The 12603-nt window shown below is 49.6% G+C and overlaps 1 long non-coding RNA gene across 1 annotated transcript; it reads left to right on the top strand.

The window, feature by feature from the left end:
• The first annotated feature begins 59 nt into the window (after positions 1 to 59).
• Positions 60 to 11190, top strand: LOC104914716. The gene is made up of 4 exons (XR_004162125.1): positions 60 to 264; positions 5597 to 8039; positions 8409 to 10969; positions 11055 to 11190. It is a non-coding gene; the product is annotated as an uncharacterized LOC104914716 (long non-coding RNA).
• The last annotated feature ends 1413 nt before the right edge of the window (positions 11191 to 12603 follow it).

Here is a 12603-nt window from a genome sequence, read left to right as displayed (position 1 = left end):
CCAACTCCCCTACCCTTTTCCTTTTCCCTTTCTTTTTCCTTTTTTAATTTAATCCAGACTTCTATGCCCGTTCTCTCCCTGATGGCTTCAAAGATGCTCTGGAATAATAATGCACAAACGTACAACATGATTGTAAGGACTGTTCTGACTGTATTCTGACCCTCCTTTACACCCACGTGCATCAGCGCAGCATCAGGCAGCCCCGGCCACGTCCTTGGTGTTGGTCTTGCTTGAACCTGGGAGCAGCTTCAGGTTTACTCCAAGGTAAGCAGTGATTGGTATCAGGTGTTCAACAGCCACTTTGCGACCTCGTTACTGAGAGCTGCGGAGCTTCAAGCCACAGCTGTAGAATGCTGGTAGTATTTTTAATAAGGGTGCTGAGACCAATCTACTCCTGTATGGCAAACGTGACAGCAATTTAGATTGAAAGCCTCTGTTTTCCAGACAGACACTCACCCAGTTAGTGCAAACAAAAAGGCACTTGTAACTCCAGTCCTTTAATCTTCCTCTTTGCTTCATGATAGATAAGGCGTCTTGACATCAAATTGCATTAATGTGGTCTTCTGCAGATTAGTGCTGTGGACAATGCGTGCCGCCTGGCGCTCCCCGATATGTTTTCTGAGAGGAGCGAGGTCTGGTGGTCAAAGCAGGAATGCTGGAATGGAAAACGGGCTGCTCTCCTGCAATCCCTGCTGCTGCCTTCCTGCCTGCTGGTGGCTGACCTTGCCTCTTGGTTTTTGCAGTTGTAAAATGGGCATAATAGATACTAATTGCCTTGAGGGGAGCTCGTTGGGGGATGGCTAATGATTATTGGCCTGAAAATTACAGAGGAGAGAGGGGAAGAAACAGAAGGAAGGTTTTGCAATGTGTGTGAGAAGCAGAAGGTGCTTCTCCAGAGAACTCAAAGCCTTTTCCTACAGATGGTCTCATTCCTTTCGTTTAACAAAGGGGCAGAAAAGGCAAGGGCAAGTGATTTGCCCAAGGTTATAGGAGAGGTCTGGGAACGCTGCAGTGCTGCATGCGGTGCTGCCTGCTCACAGCCATCCTGAGAGGCTGCCAAACCCTACAGGGCGGATCACCAGCAGCCTCTCACCAAAGCATTTGAAGGAGGTGATGCCAGGCAACAACCCAACAGGTGCTGCAAGCCCCTCTCCTCCCGGTTGTACGACAGAGTTTGTTCTACAGGTATCTGCAACTGAAGGCAGTCATGGAATCACAGAATGGAATCACAGAATGGTTTGGGTTGGAAGGGATCACCTAGTTTCAACCCCCTGCTATGGGCAGGGACTTCTCCCTCTGGATCTGGATGATCTGAAGCTGGGAGGATTAGCCGCCCCATCAGAAGGTCATGCTACCATTCAGAGACCTGGATGGGCTGAGAGCTGGGTGGAGTGGAACCTGGTGAGGTTCAACAAGTGCAAGCGTAGAGTTCTACGTGTGAAGAGGAATAACCACGTGCATCAGCACAGGCTGGGGGCTGAGCTGCAGGAAAGGAGCTCTGCAGAGAAGGACCTGGGGGTTCTGGTGGCCAACAGGGTGGCAACGAGCCAGCAGTGTGCCCTGTGGCACCCTGGGGTGCATTGCAGAGAGCGGGCCCAGCAGGGTGAGGGAGGTGCTCCTCCTCTCTGCCCTGGGGCGGGCACATCTGGAACACGGGGTCCAGGCTGCTCTGCTGCCGAGATGAGAAGTGTCAGAGCTGAGTCAGCCCAGCAGCAAGATCAGACTGCAGAAGGCTGGATAAAACAGTCAGGGGAAAAGAAAAAAGGAGGAAGGTGCCTTGAGTCAATTACACCGAGAAAAACTCTGTGTGAGGTGAAGGAACTTCACGGCTGAGCCAAAGCAAAACAAGCAGCTGAAGTCGGAAGCAGGTGGGAGCCATGTGGGCAGGAACAGCAGCAGCTCTGCGTGAGCAGCCGCACGCTGAGGGCTGTAGGGCAGCGTGGGGCCAGGCCCTATTCCTGCTGCTGCCCCATTGCTGCACCCATGGCACACAGATCCAGGATACGGCACCGAAGGGTTCCTGCGCTAGGAAGAGCCTTTTGTTGGTCGTGGTTCAAAGGCTTTGAGCTTATGTTTCATTCTTCCATGTTCTGACATGACAAAGGACTATTTTAATAGCTGGGTATTAAATCTATTCAGGGCAGAAAATGAAGGACTGCATTAGCCTGCAGCACTCAGGAGCTGCGTGTTATCAGCAGCCCGTTCTACCAGCGTGCAGCAGGAGCCTCAGCCTCATCGGGGTCAGCGTGCAGCATTCCCCTCCCCAGCAGCGCTCCCTGCGTGCCCTGCTCAGCCCCACAGAGGGCTGTGAGCAATGCCCTCCTGCCTCCATCACTCCCTGCTGCTGCGCCCAGGACCTCCTGGAGACCCACAGCTTAGGACACTTCCACCTTTTATTCTGAGGCCAACTTAAGTGCGGCTGTCCAGCTCCTGGCAAGTGGGCACCTCATGGCAGGCTGTGAGGAACGGGCTGACGACCCCGAGCAGAGTTGCATTTCTGCAGCACTTCCCCTGCCTGCAGCACAGCTCTGTGCCCCACTGCCCGAGGCAGCAGTGCAGGGCACAGGGAGCGACCTGAAAGCTGACGGCTCAGAGTCGAGGTTTGGCCACAGAGAGGAATGAGGCTCATCAGATTGAGCCTGGGAAGGCTTCCAAAACCTTGTCTTCACAAGGCAGAAGTGCGCAGGCTTGCATAAATATCTATGAAATTCATAAAACAGCCCAAACAAAATACACTAAGGAAGGAACTTCTGCTGCATTTAAATCCACGCAGTCGCTCCCCTGTCTTTGAAATCCAGCGATGCCCGCCCCTCCAGCAGCCTGGGAGCAAGGTACCTTCCAGATGGTTCCCCCTTCCTAAAAAACTGTGCTGCACAGCCGATTAAATCCTGCTTGTTGTAATTAAGCCCGACACAATTAGCTGTCAAGCAGGGCACTCATCTGTTTTATGTTGCAATCTCTTCAACAGGCAAGGCTGCTAGACAAGATTGTCACTTTTCGAAAAGATTTTCATTAGTTACCCTGGGCTCTGTGTCAGACTATGAAATATAAAAATGTGCTCTGTAGCCAAGTCAGGGAAATTCTCATTTAATGTTCCACACAGTATTATGAAAGTAATGTACTCTGAAAATGAATGCATTTTGGAACATTTCGGAAGAAATGTAATTTGTCTGCTAAGTAATAACTGCATGTTCATGAATTTACTGATTTTTTTTTCTTTCTATATGCCTTTTGTAAAGTTGGGAAGACTTTTTCTGACCTAAAACGAAAGGAAGAGGAACTGTTGGTTTTAATGCTACTTCTTCCTTCTCTGCCTCCTTTCTTTCATTCTTTCTTTTCCATCACTTCTGTGCGCTCTGTCAAAACCAGGCACTGTCCCACGGAAGCCGAAGTTTGGCAGAAAAGGAGCGTGCAGCTCAAGATGGGAAAACCAGAAAGTAACTGAGGTCAGAGAGGAACAAAGGAGCTCCGTCTTTCTGTGCCTTTAAGAACAGAGCACACAAAATCCCCTGTTGCTCCTCAGAGTTCAACAACCAGCATCTGTCAGTGGAGATGCAATTATGATTTCCCTGTTTTGGTGGGACTGTGAATTTTCTGCACTGCTAATGTCACAGGCTAAGTGGGGTCAAACATAGCGAGCAGTGGTGCTTTCTCACCACCAAAAGTCAGATTCACAGAGCAAATAACAAAGGATTCAGGCTGGCAGAGCCTTCCTTCTCCCTTATGTGGGGGCAGGACTGCAGATGGAGAGGAGCCGTGCCCACAGCCCCAGCACCAGCTCTGGGCTCAGACCTCGCTGGGAGCCATCGATGTGCCCAGGGAAGGACGGGGCAGAGTGGGGCACCCCAAGGTGCTGCAGCCTGAGAGCAGAGCTGTGGGCTGGGCTGGGCGGGGGGTTGGTTGGGGGCTGCGGGGAAAACGAGAGATGGAACAAAAGGTGGTAGTGGTGGGAGGAGGACGGTTGGACTGAATGATCGTAGAGGTCTTTTCCAACCTTAATGATGCCATGAGTCTGTCCTCGCGTGCTGTGCAAACTTGGGTTGTCAGTTGATGTGTGGAAATACAGTTTTCAGATCACGAGAAGTTAAGTGCTGAAGTTTGAACCCTGCTGTGATGAGCCGTACCTGGCTTTGTTTGCCACCTGTTTCTGCCCATTAACACCCCAGCAAACTCTCTTAGTCAGAACTCAAGTGGCTGTAATCAGGCTTCGTTTACCCTCCTTGGGAAAGAATAAAGTTCATTCAAATTAAGACCACTTTCTCTCCAAATAGAAGCACCCCCCACCTGAGGTTCGGTGCACTCTAAAGATTTATCTTTACCTTTTCCTCACTCAGTTTTGCTTTGCTGAGTCCTTTTCTCAGGAAAGAAAGCTCCCCTTTTCCCAGGAGCAGGTCTGCAAGTCGTCTCGTTCGTGCCCTGGGTGCTGCCTGGCACCGGGAGCTCAGTGCTGGAGCAGAGCCCGATCCATGAGCATTCAGCTGCAGAAGAAAGGGGGGGAAACTCCACAGCAGCATGAGACAGAGCACATAAAAGCAGAGCGGGTGAACAGGAAAACACTGTCTCTTAATTGAGCTGGTGGGGAAGGAGGAGTAGCGGTGATTACAAGGCCTGCAGATCTTTGTTTACAAGGGCTGCCTTCCTGCGGTCTGTCTCTGTCGGACAGGAGCATCCAAGCCGGCCATGAGAGCCGAAGCAGAGCGGCTGTCGCAGAGCACGCGGGGGCACGGCTGCGTGTGCATCGCTCCCTGCCATCCCAGCTGCTGCAAGCTCCCCTGCTCCAGCCAGGGGTGGAATCGCCGTGAAGTAGCACAGAGCAAGGCAGGCCTTGCCGGCGCGTCAGCCAGCAGCAGGAGGTGCTGCCTGTGCCCACTGCCCATGGGCCGCCCGCTCCGGGGGCTGCGGGGCTGGGTGCTGCAGGTGGCCGACACGCCGTGGGGATGCGCCAGCAGGGCCTGTGGCTTTATTGCAAATGGCTTTGGCCGCTGCTGCTGTGATAACGATAAAAACCAAACCCCCCAAATCCCTTCCTGCTCTATCCTTTGGCTGGACCTGCTGCTGGAGCAGGCTTTGCCAGCGCCAGGTGCGAGGGGCTGCTCAGGGGATGCAATGAAACCCAGCTCTGATTTTTTTTGTGTGTCTGTTTAACCCCTTCCTCCTTCTGTTATTATTTGCTCCAATGGAACTCCCTCTCTTTCCAGGTTATCCGACTGAGTGTTTTTTTCCCCATTGCGAGTGTTTTAATGTTGGAACATGAGTCAGGAAGGCAGCACTAAAAGTAAAAGACCTCCAGGTGCTGAAAAAAACTCCAACTGCTTCCCCACTCCCACACCATTGCTGCTAGCAGTGGGATGGGCTACACGGCAACCCCACTGAGCTCCTCGTTTGGCTTCGGTTTGGGACGTCACCTAAGCAGAGGCCTCCGCGTTTGCCCTGTCCTTGAACTGACACCCAAGCTTCAGGAGAGACACAGCCCCTTGGCTGCCTCCTCAGCATCGCCCTGACGATGGTCAGACCCTCCTGGTTATTGGGGTTGGACCACCATCCTCCGCCCAGCACGTCTCAGCGCTGCTCACCGCTTCCTCGTTCCTTCCCACAGATTTCACCAAAGCCCCATCGCCAGCGAAGGTCTGACTGCAGTGACCTCCTGCACAGCTCACACCACCAAGTCTCAGTCTTCCAAGAAGAACCCAAAGGCAGGTGAGACATTCATTCAGCTCTCTGCTGTCTTTCAGGTAAGCAAATTTAAACATGTCTGGCAGTTCCAATTATTATTCTTTTAACTGCACAACAAGAGAGGAAGGAAAAAAAAAGGAGATTTATCACAAAAGATTATTTTGGGGGAAGGGGAGGAGGACGGGGGAACTCTAGAATGTTTTATTTATGGGAATACTGCAAATTACCTTAATAAATTCCTTTGCTAAGCTGTGTCAGCTACTAAAACATTGTTCTTTGTGGGTGAATAACTTTTAATTTGAGCGTTCTAGTATTCAGCAGAGTGAGGTAATGGATTAGCAATTGCCTGTATTGTAAATGTCATCTTGGCATAATTAGGGTGATTATTGTTAACCAGTGGAGTTCAGTATTTATCTGTCACTGGGTGAGAGGATATAACAAAGCCCCAATTAGTTATAAATGGTATATAAATTAGTTATAAATGGTGGTGGGTGGTGGGAATGGAACGCAGCCCCTGAAATGCTGCTTTTGTTTTAAATTTGTTTCGGTGTTTATTTGGTTTTAACGTCCGCATTACCGTGATCTCCCTGACGAGAGGGACCACGTGCACACACACCGTGTGCCGGGTGCCAGGCCTGGTTGCAGCGCTGGATCCCTGCACAGCACCTGGGCTCCTGCACATGTGGGGAAACCGTCCTCCACTCTGCCGGATGGAAATACGCACAGCCCCCGACTCTGCCCAGTACTGCAGGCCCACAGAAGCAGAATTTCACAGTCTAGATTGGTTGGATTGGAGGGACCCCAAAGACTTCCAGCCGCATCCCTGCTGTGGGCTGCATGCCCTACAGCTCGGGCTGCCCGGTGCCCCTTCCTGATCCACTCTCCCACTTAGGCTCCTTATTGCCCATTCATTTCTAACAGCGCCGTTTCTAACGGTCAGATGGAAACTGTAAGAGGAAGTGGTCTGAGTTCAGCTCTGCAAAGGAAGAGATAGAAAACCATATAATGGGCAGTGCACAGCAGTGTCCCCTTTGGGAATGTCATATCCTTTTTCCCCGGGGCAGCAAGCATCTAGCTCAAGGCACCAGGGTTAATGTCCTTCACAAATACTTATCCGGCCTAATAGATCTGGGGATATTGCTACCACTCACAGATATTTCAAAATCTCTCCTCTTAATCCTGACAAGCTCTTGCCCTTAATAACTTCAGTGGGACTCTTGCCAGAGCAAAGACTGTCAAGTCAGATTCTCAAATGAAACAAAAAGAAAAGCAGGAAGGGAAGTTCAAGGTGAGGGTTTTTTTTGCTTGGTGCTTTTTATGGATGTTCGTAGATGGAAACTGTTGGGATTTTTTCCTTCTGATTACTTAAATGATGGATGAGTCAAATGTCCTGAGAAAGCCTTCCAGACCCAGCCACAAATGGCATAGAATGGAGAGAGCAAAGCCATCAGGGGCTGAGGACAGACAGAGAGAAAAGAATGGGAGAGTAGCATGGTAGGGAAATAGCTTCAGTGGGAAGAAAGAGATCTCAGAGGGAAGCGGGGATCATGTAATTTGTGGAGAAATAGTTTATACATTTTTGGTTAGTGAATATTTAAGTACGTTGTAATAATCAGTTGTTGTGAGTTATCCCAGACACCTGGTTGCTCGTGTGTTCAGAGGTACCTCCTTTACTCTTTGGAAGCCTTTTGCAGTGCTCAGCCTCCTGTGACACAGCTTATCTCAGCTTTCATTAAAAATGAGGGGAACGTTTCTATTCTCTCTCTGTCGCAGAAAACCTAGAAAACATGAAGCTGAGAGCCACAAAGCAAATAAAGCCCCAGATCCCATTTTGAGACATCCTGTGATTGCTGGAGACGTTCTCAGTCCGGGGATGAGGAGGGCAGATCGATGCTTTGCTGCGCTGAAGGCAGGCGCTGCTGATAAGCGGTGAGCTCCCGTCGTGATACGAGCACAGGAGGCAACGAGCAGCAAGAACAGAAGGTGGGAGCTGCTCTTAGAAAGAATTGAGCTTTTCCTGCAGCCCTTTCAGAGCAGCACAAGGTGCCCCAGGATCCCTGCAGGCACCAGCTCAGAAGCAGGACAGCTTTCTTTGCTCAGCTCCGCATCGTCCTCGTGAGGCTTGGCTGATCCCCCCTGCACAGCAGGTATCCCCACAGCCCCAACCAAACCCCACACCATTTGTTTCCTCCCTCTGCAGATTCACCTTTTCACCCAAGGCAGGAACTGATGTCACCACCTGGAGATCTGCAACATCTCTGGGAGGATCCGCGAGCCTGTGGCCACAGCAGCAGCTGAGGGCTTCCCAGGAAGAAGAGGGTTTTGGGGTGGCTGGACCTGGATTTACTTTCCACAGGAATGCACAGGTTCTGCTTCATTCTAACCTTAAAGCTAGGAAATGCTCGGAAAAGCTAACTTAGATTCTGTTTGTTGATCTGAAACAAGCCATAAATCCTTTGGAGTTGGGGGGGGGTTTCGTCTCTCTCTCTTTTTTTTTTTTGCACATCCTGCCAAAATTCTGCTATCACTTATTGAGATGCATTTGTAAGCTTACAAATTTGCAACGATTTTCAGCACAAATATTTTTCAAAGAAGTGTTTCCCCTCTTCCCTGTAAATATTCTGCCTCTGGCCTTTGTGGGGAAAAAAAAGATGCTTTGGCCAAAGTAGGAAAAAATAAAAATCTATAAACATTTCATAGTACTCATCAAATACAATTTTGGTTTACTTTTACAGAGAAGCAGAACTTTCTTTTTTCCTTCAGCATCTATGGGGGTGTCAGTATTACTTCTACGGAGCGCTCAGCAGCAGGGATTTTACACAGATATGTTCACTTTCCATGGAAAGTCAATAGATACACTCAGAGCAATTCCTGAACAGAATAGGAGGTTAAAAGGGGACTTTTGAAAGGTCGAACTCACTTGTATGAACGAAAGCAGTGTTTCATTCCTTGAAGGCTTGATCCAGCTCCCACTGCGAGATACGAAATTGCTTCAACAGAAACAGGACCTGACCTTAACCGAGAGACAAGCCAGGACCTGGAGCAGCCCCAGCCGCGTGACACAGGCACAGACATGCCAGCAGCCACCTCCTCACCCTGCCCTGCTTTGTGTTGCAGTCAGTCCCTGGGAGAAAATAGAAATCCATCACAATGAGCAGAGCAGAGGCTTGGCTCGGTAGCGTCATTTAATGCCTGATAATCCCTCATCCCAATTTGCTTGAATTTATTAGATGTCCCTGGAAACAGGTGTGATGGAAATACCATGGAAACGTGAGACAAGTGGAGCCATCAGTTCACAGCCTCTCCAGCAGCAGTTTCATAGGGAGAGCAGAGCTGACATCGCGTGGGCGCCTCCCTCTCCTCTCTCCATCTTCACGTCAAGAGCCCAAAGAGCCCCACGCTGCAGCCTAAGGGGCACTTTTCATCAGGACTGGAGTGGGAATTGTGTCACAGCTGTCAGCACCAACAGTCCTCCCAAAGCAATCCCAACATGGGCAGAAAGGGGCAGATTAAACTGCCTGAGCTAAGCTGCTTGCATCTGGAGACACCCAGTGGGTGCTGCTTCCCTCTCCCCAGCCCTTACGCTTCAGCAGTGCCACTTGGCTCAGATAATTTACTTTTAATAGTCTGGTTACAAATGAGATTGCAAAGGAAGCACGTGATTCCGAACTGGGATTTCTGAGTCACGTTCTCATTTCCCCCTCGTGCCTCCTAGGCCTCTAATAAACTACAAAGAGACATTAAGAAAACAATAAGAACTCTTTATCTACTGAGACTGGGGAACAGGAACAGTGAGCCAGCAGTAATGGATTCTGCATATCTGCAGAACGTCCCTGCAGCAGCAGCCGAACGAGGGGACGGGAAGTTGGGTGCTCAGGACATGCAGAGCCCGGAGCAGCCGGCAGCAGTGGGTAGAAAGCAGGTGAGCAGTGCCTGAGGCCGGCTGAACAACCCTGCCAGGCATTTGGCCAGCAGGCGTTTGGCCACGTCCACGCTGCGTTCCATTGCAAACTCAGGGGGAATCAGGCAGCTGTCGTGTGTGCTGTGAGACATCTCCCACCTCACCCCCGTGTGCACTGCATCGCCTGGGCCAGGATAAACCGCAGGTGTTTGCAGCAGCACGTAAATGGGAAAAGAAAAGGGGTCACATCCTACCCCGGCCTGCAGCATCTCTGATGGTGACGGTGGTTCTGCAGACAACTGCAGGTAATGGGAAATCAGGCCCAGGGACTCAGCAGACAAAGGTGTCCCCCAAGGCAAGGAAATCAATGCAAAATAAAGTGGAGGTTAAAAACACATACGCAGAACTAATTACAGAAAGAGAACTGAGCCTGGGGTAGATGAGAGCCCTTGATAAAAGAAATGGCTCCACCTGGTAAATGGAGCAGTTGGCCTCAATGGCTTGGGTTATTTATTTTATTTTTTCTCTTTCTTCATGTAGGTCAGATGCCTTCCCAAGGGGGATTCTCTTAAACTCCTGCTTAGGATCTCAATTACAAACTCAACACAAATTAACAACAACAGATAATAGAACAGTTAGAGCAAAAGAAACCTCAGAGAAGCACACAGTACACAGAACAGATAGCAAAGGGTTCATGGAAAAGGAAAATCAGTGTGACAGATATTTATTACTATCTTTATGAGGGGAGATGGGACTCAACCAGAGCCCATTTTGAGTTCTGTTATGCTGGGGTTTTGCCATAAACGAAAGTGATGAGTCCAGCCCTATCCTTACACTTTTGTGCCCAGCACATTTTAATTAGGGTTAAGAAAACAGAAGGGAGGAAATAAAAACAAGGAAAAATAAAGAGAGAAAAGAGGTAAGAAAAATCTCAGCTGATTCATAATTTAGTGTCTGTTCTGCTCAGGCTTCTGTTGGATCTTCCAAAAGCAACGTCCCCTTTCATTCAGATTGGGTAGCTCCTGTTCAAACGTCCTTTTGATGCCACACATGAAGAGAAAACAAACAACCATGAGCAGAGAGAGGAAGAGAAAAAAGAAGGCAAACAATGCAATATGTATAGAACCTAACACAACACAGCATCCCACACTGGGAGGCAGAGCCCAGCACTGGTGACTGTAATTCAGCACGAGTGGAAACACACCAGAAAAAGAAAGGACAGCGTTATGAGTAACCACATCCTTGCTTTCACAGCCTGCCTCCCAGCACACACACTGAGCAAGGTGTGCACAGACACGTTCAGAGCCGTGCAGCAGGAGCACAGGAATGCCCGTTTGCAGACAGCTGTGCGAACGTCACCACCATCTCCATGGGGCGCAGGAGCCATGCTGGCAGGTGGGAAGCAGCTTCTCGCTCCCTCTGCCCAGTGCTGGCTTGAATCGAAGCAGAGGCCCCAGTGCCTGTGTGTGTTTGTGTGCAGGTTTCTGCAGCGACCCACGAAATGTGTTCCCCCTGCTTGACCCATCCCTCCGCGTTTCTCACTGCGCTTGGACGTGGTGGAGGTTGGTAGCATTGAGCCCAGATTCCAGTCAAGAAATTTGAAATTGGATTTGAGGTGAGTCCTGCTCCAAGGATAGCTCAGAATCAAATTATTTTAGTTATAGCAGGGAGGGGGAAGAGAAACAGAGTAGGTGAAATAATAGCAACTGTCTAGCTAAGATAAGCCAGACAAGACAAAATATTAATTCTGATTATGTTAGCACACCAAACAGAGAGAACTGCAATTCCATCCACCTGCCGAAATCAGGGAAAATTACTGTCACCAACGGTGCATAATTTAGGAGTGTTAGATCATTAAAACTGGGTAGAAATGGTAACATCCCATTATTTGATGCCATTGATACTAAACCTGTGTGTGAAAGGGAGACCCGCCGAGTCGGAGGCTCACGTTCCCTTGCAAATGGAGGCACTGCAAGCTCTCTGAAGGTTCATGAGCCTCACTGATAATGGAGAATACTTCCAACCCGAGCTGCTCACGGCTGTTCCCACTTGCTCTGAAGGGTGGTTGGGGTGGCTGCAGACCTGGAGCAGCAAAGTTGTGCCATGCTGTGCTCAGTTTGCCCCCAGCTCTGCCAGTGGTTTTCTGTGTCATTTTGAGCAATCGCTATGAGTAGACACGTCCCTTCCCGTATCAGACAGCTCATACAGGTGTCCTCATTAACCTCATTAACTAATGAGCCAAACAGATCACACAGTTCTGCTGATGAGACTCACTGAGCTCATCTCGGAGCACGAGTTTCTCCCATTAGCCCATGGTAATCAGTCCAATGTGATCAAAGGCCTCTTTCCAGTATTTGCCAGCATAGCGGAATACAAGGAAATATTGAACTGGAAACAGAGGTGGTGCAGGTGAAACACAAAGAGATGAAATGAGGATTGTGAGATTATTCCCTGCTCTTTGAAATCAGTGCATTTCTGAAAGGGGGCACAGCCAGTTTATTTATGGAGCATCCTTGGTTTGTCATTTTCCCCACTGCTCCGATCACTTTGGGCTGCCATGCAGGAGTGGGGCTGCCATCATCAAAAGGCACAAAACAAACACAGGAAAAAAATGCCCTGGTTTAGGGAAGCAGGGAAACCTGTGGCTCAGGCTCTCTCTCTCTGCAGGATCTGGGGAAAGCTACAGTTTTCTGCAGCCACCTGGAGCTTAATTGCCACTTAAAGGAATTATCTTCAGCCTTTTTCCCTAAGAAAAACAACTTTGTACAGAGCAGAGAGACAGATAGGAAAACAGGTTGGAAATTGCCTTGTAGATCACTTTTCCATCCTTTCCATGTTCACAGGGAAAGAAAATAAAAACAAAATGCAATCAACAGAGACAGGGAAGAAAAGAGTTGCTGAAGAGTCTGAGCCTCCGGAAGCTGGAATAGGAAAGAATGGAACCATTCAAGCATCCCCTGGTGTGGTGGTCCTTCCTCAGGTCCCTGCAGTTGGTCGGATCCTGCATCTCACTAAGCACACCCTTGTGC

The sequence above is a fragment of the Meleagris gallopavo genome, chromosome 30 (assembly GCF_000146605.3).
Source record: "Meleagris gallopavo isolate NT-WF06-2002-E0010 breed Aviagen turkey brand Nicholas breeding stock chromosome 30, Turkey_5.1, whole genome shotgun sequence".
Taxonomy (NCBI): domain Eukaryota; kingdom Metazoa; phylum Chordata; class Aves; order Galliformes; family Phasianidae; genus Meleagris; species Meleagris gallopavo.
This window is presented reverse-complemented; position numbering and strand designations above follow the sequence as displayed.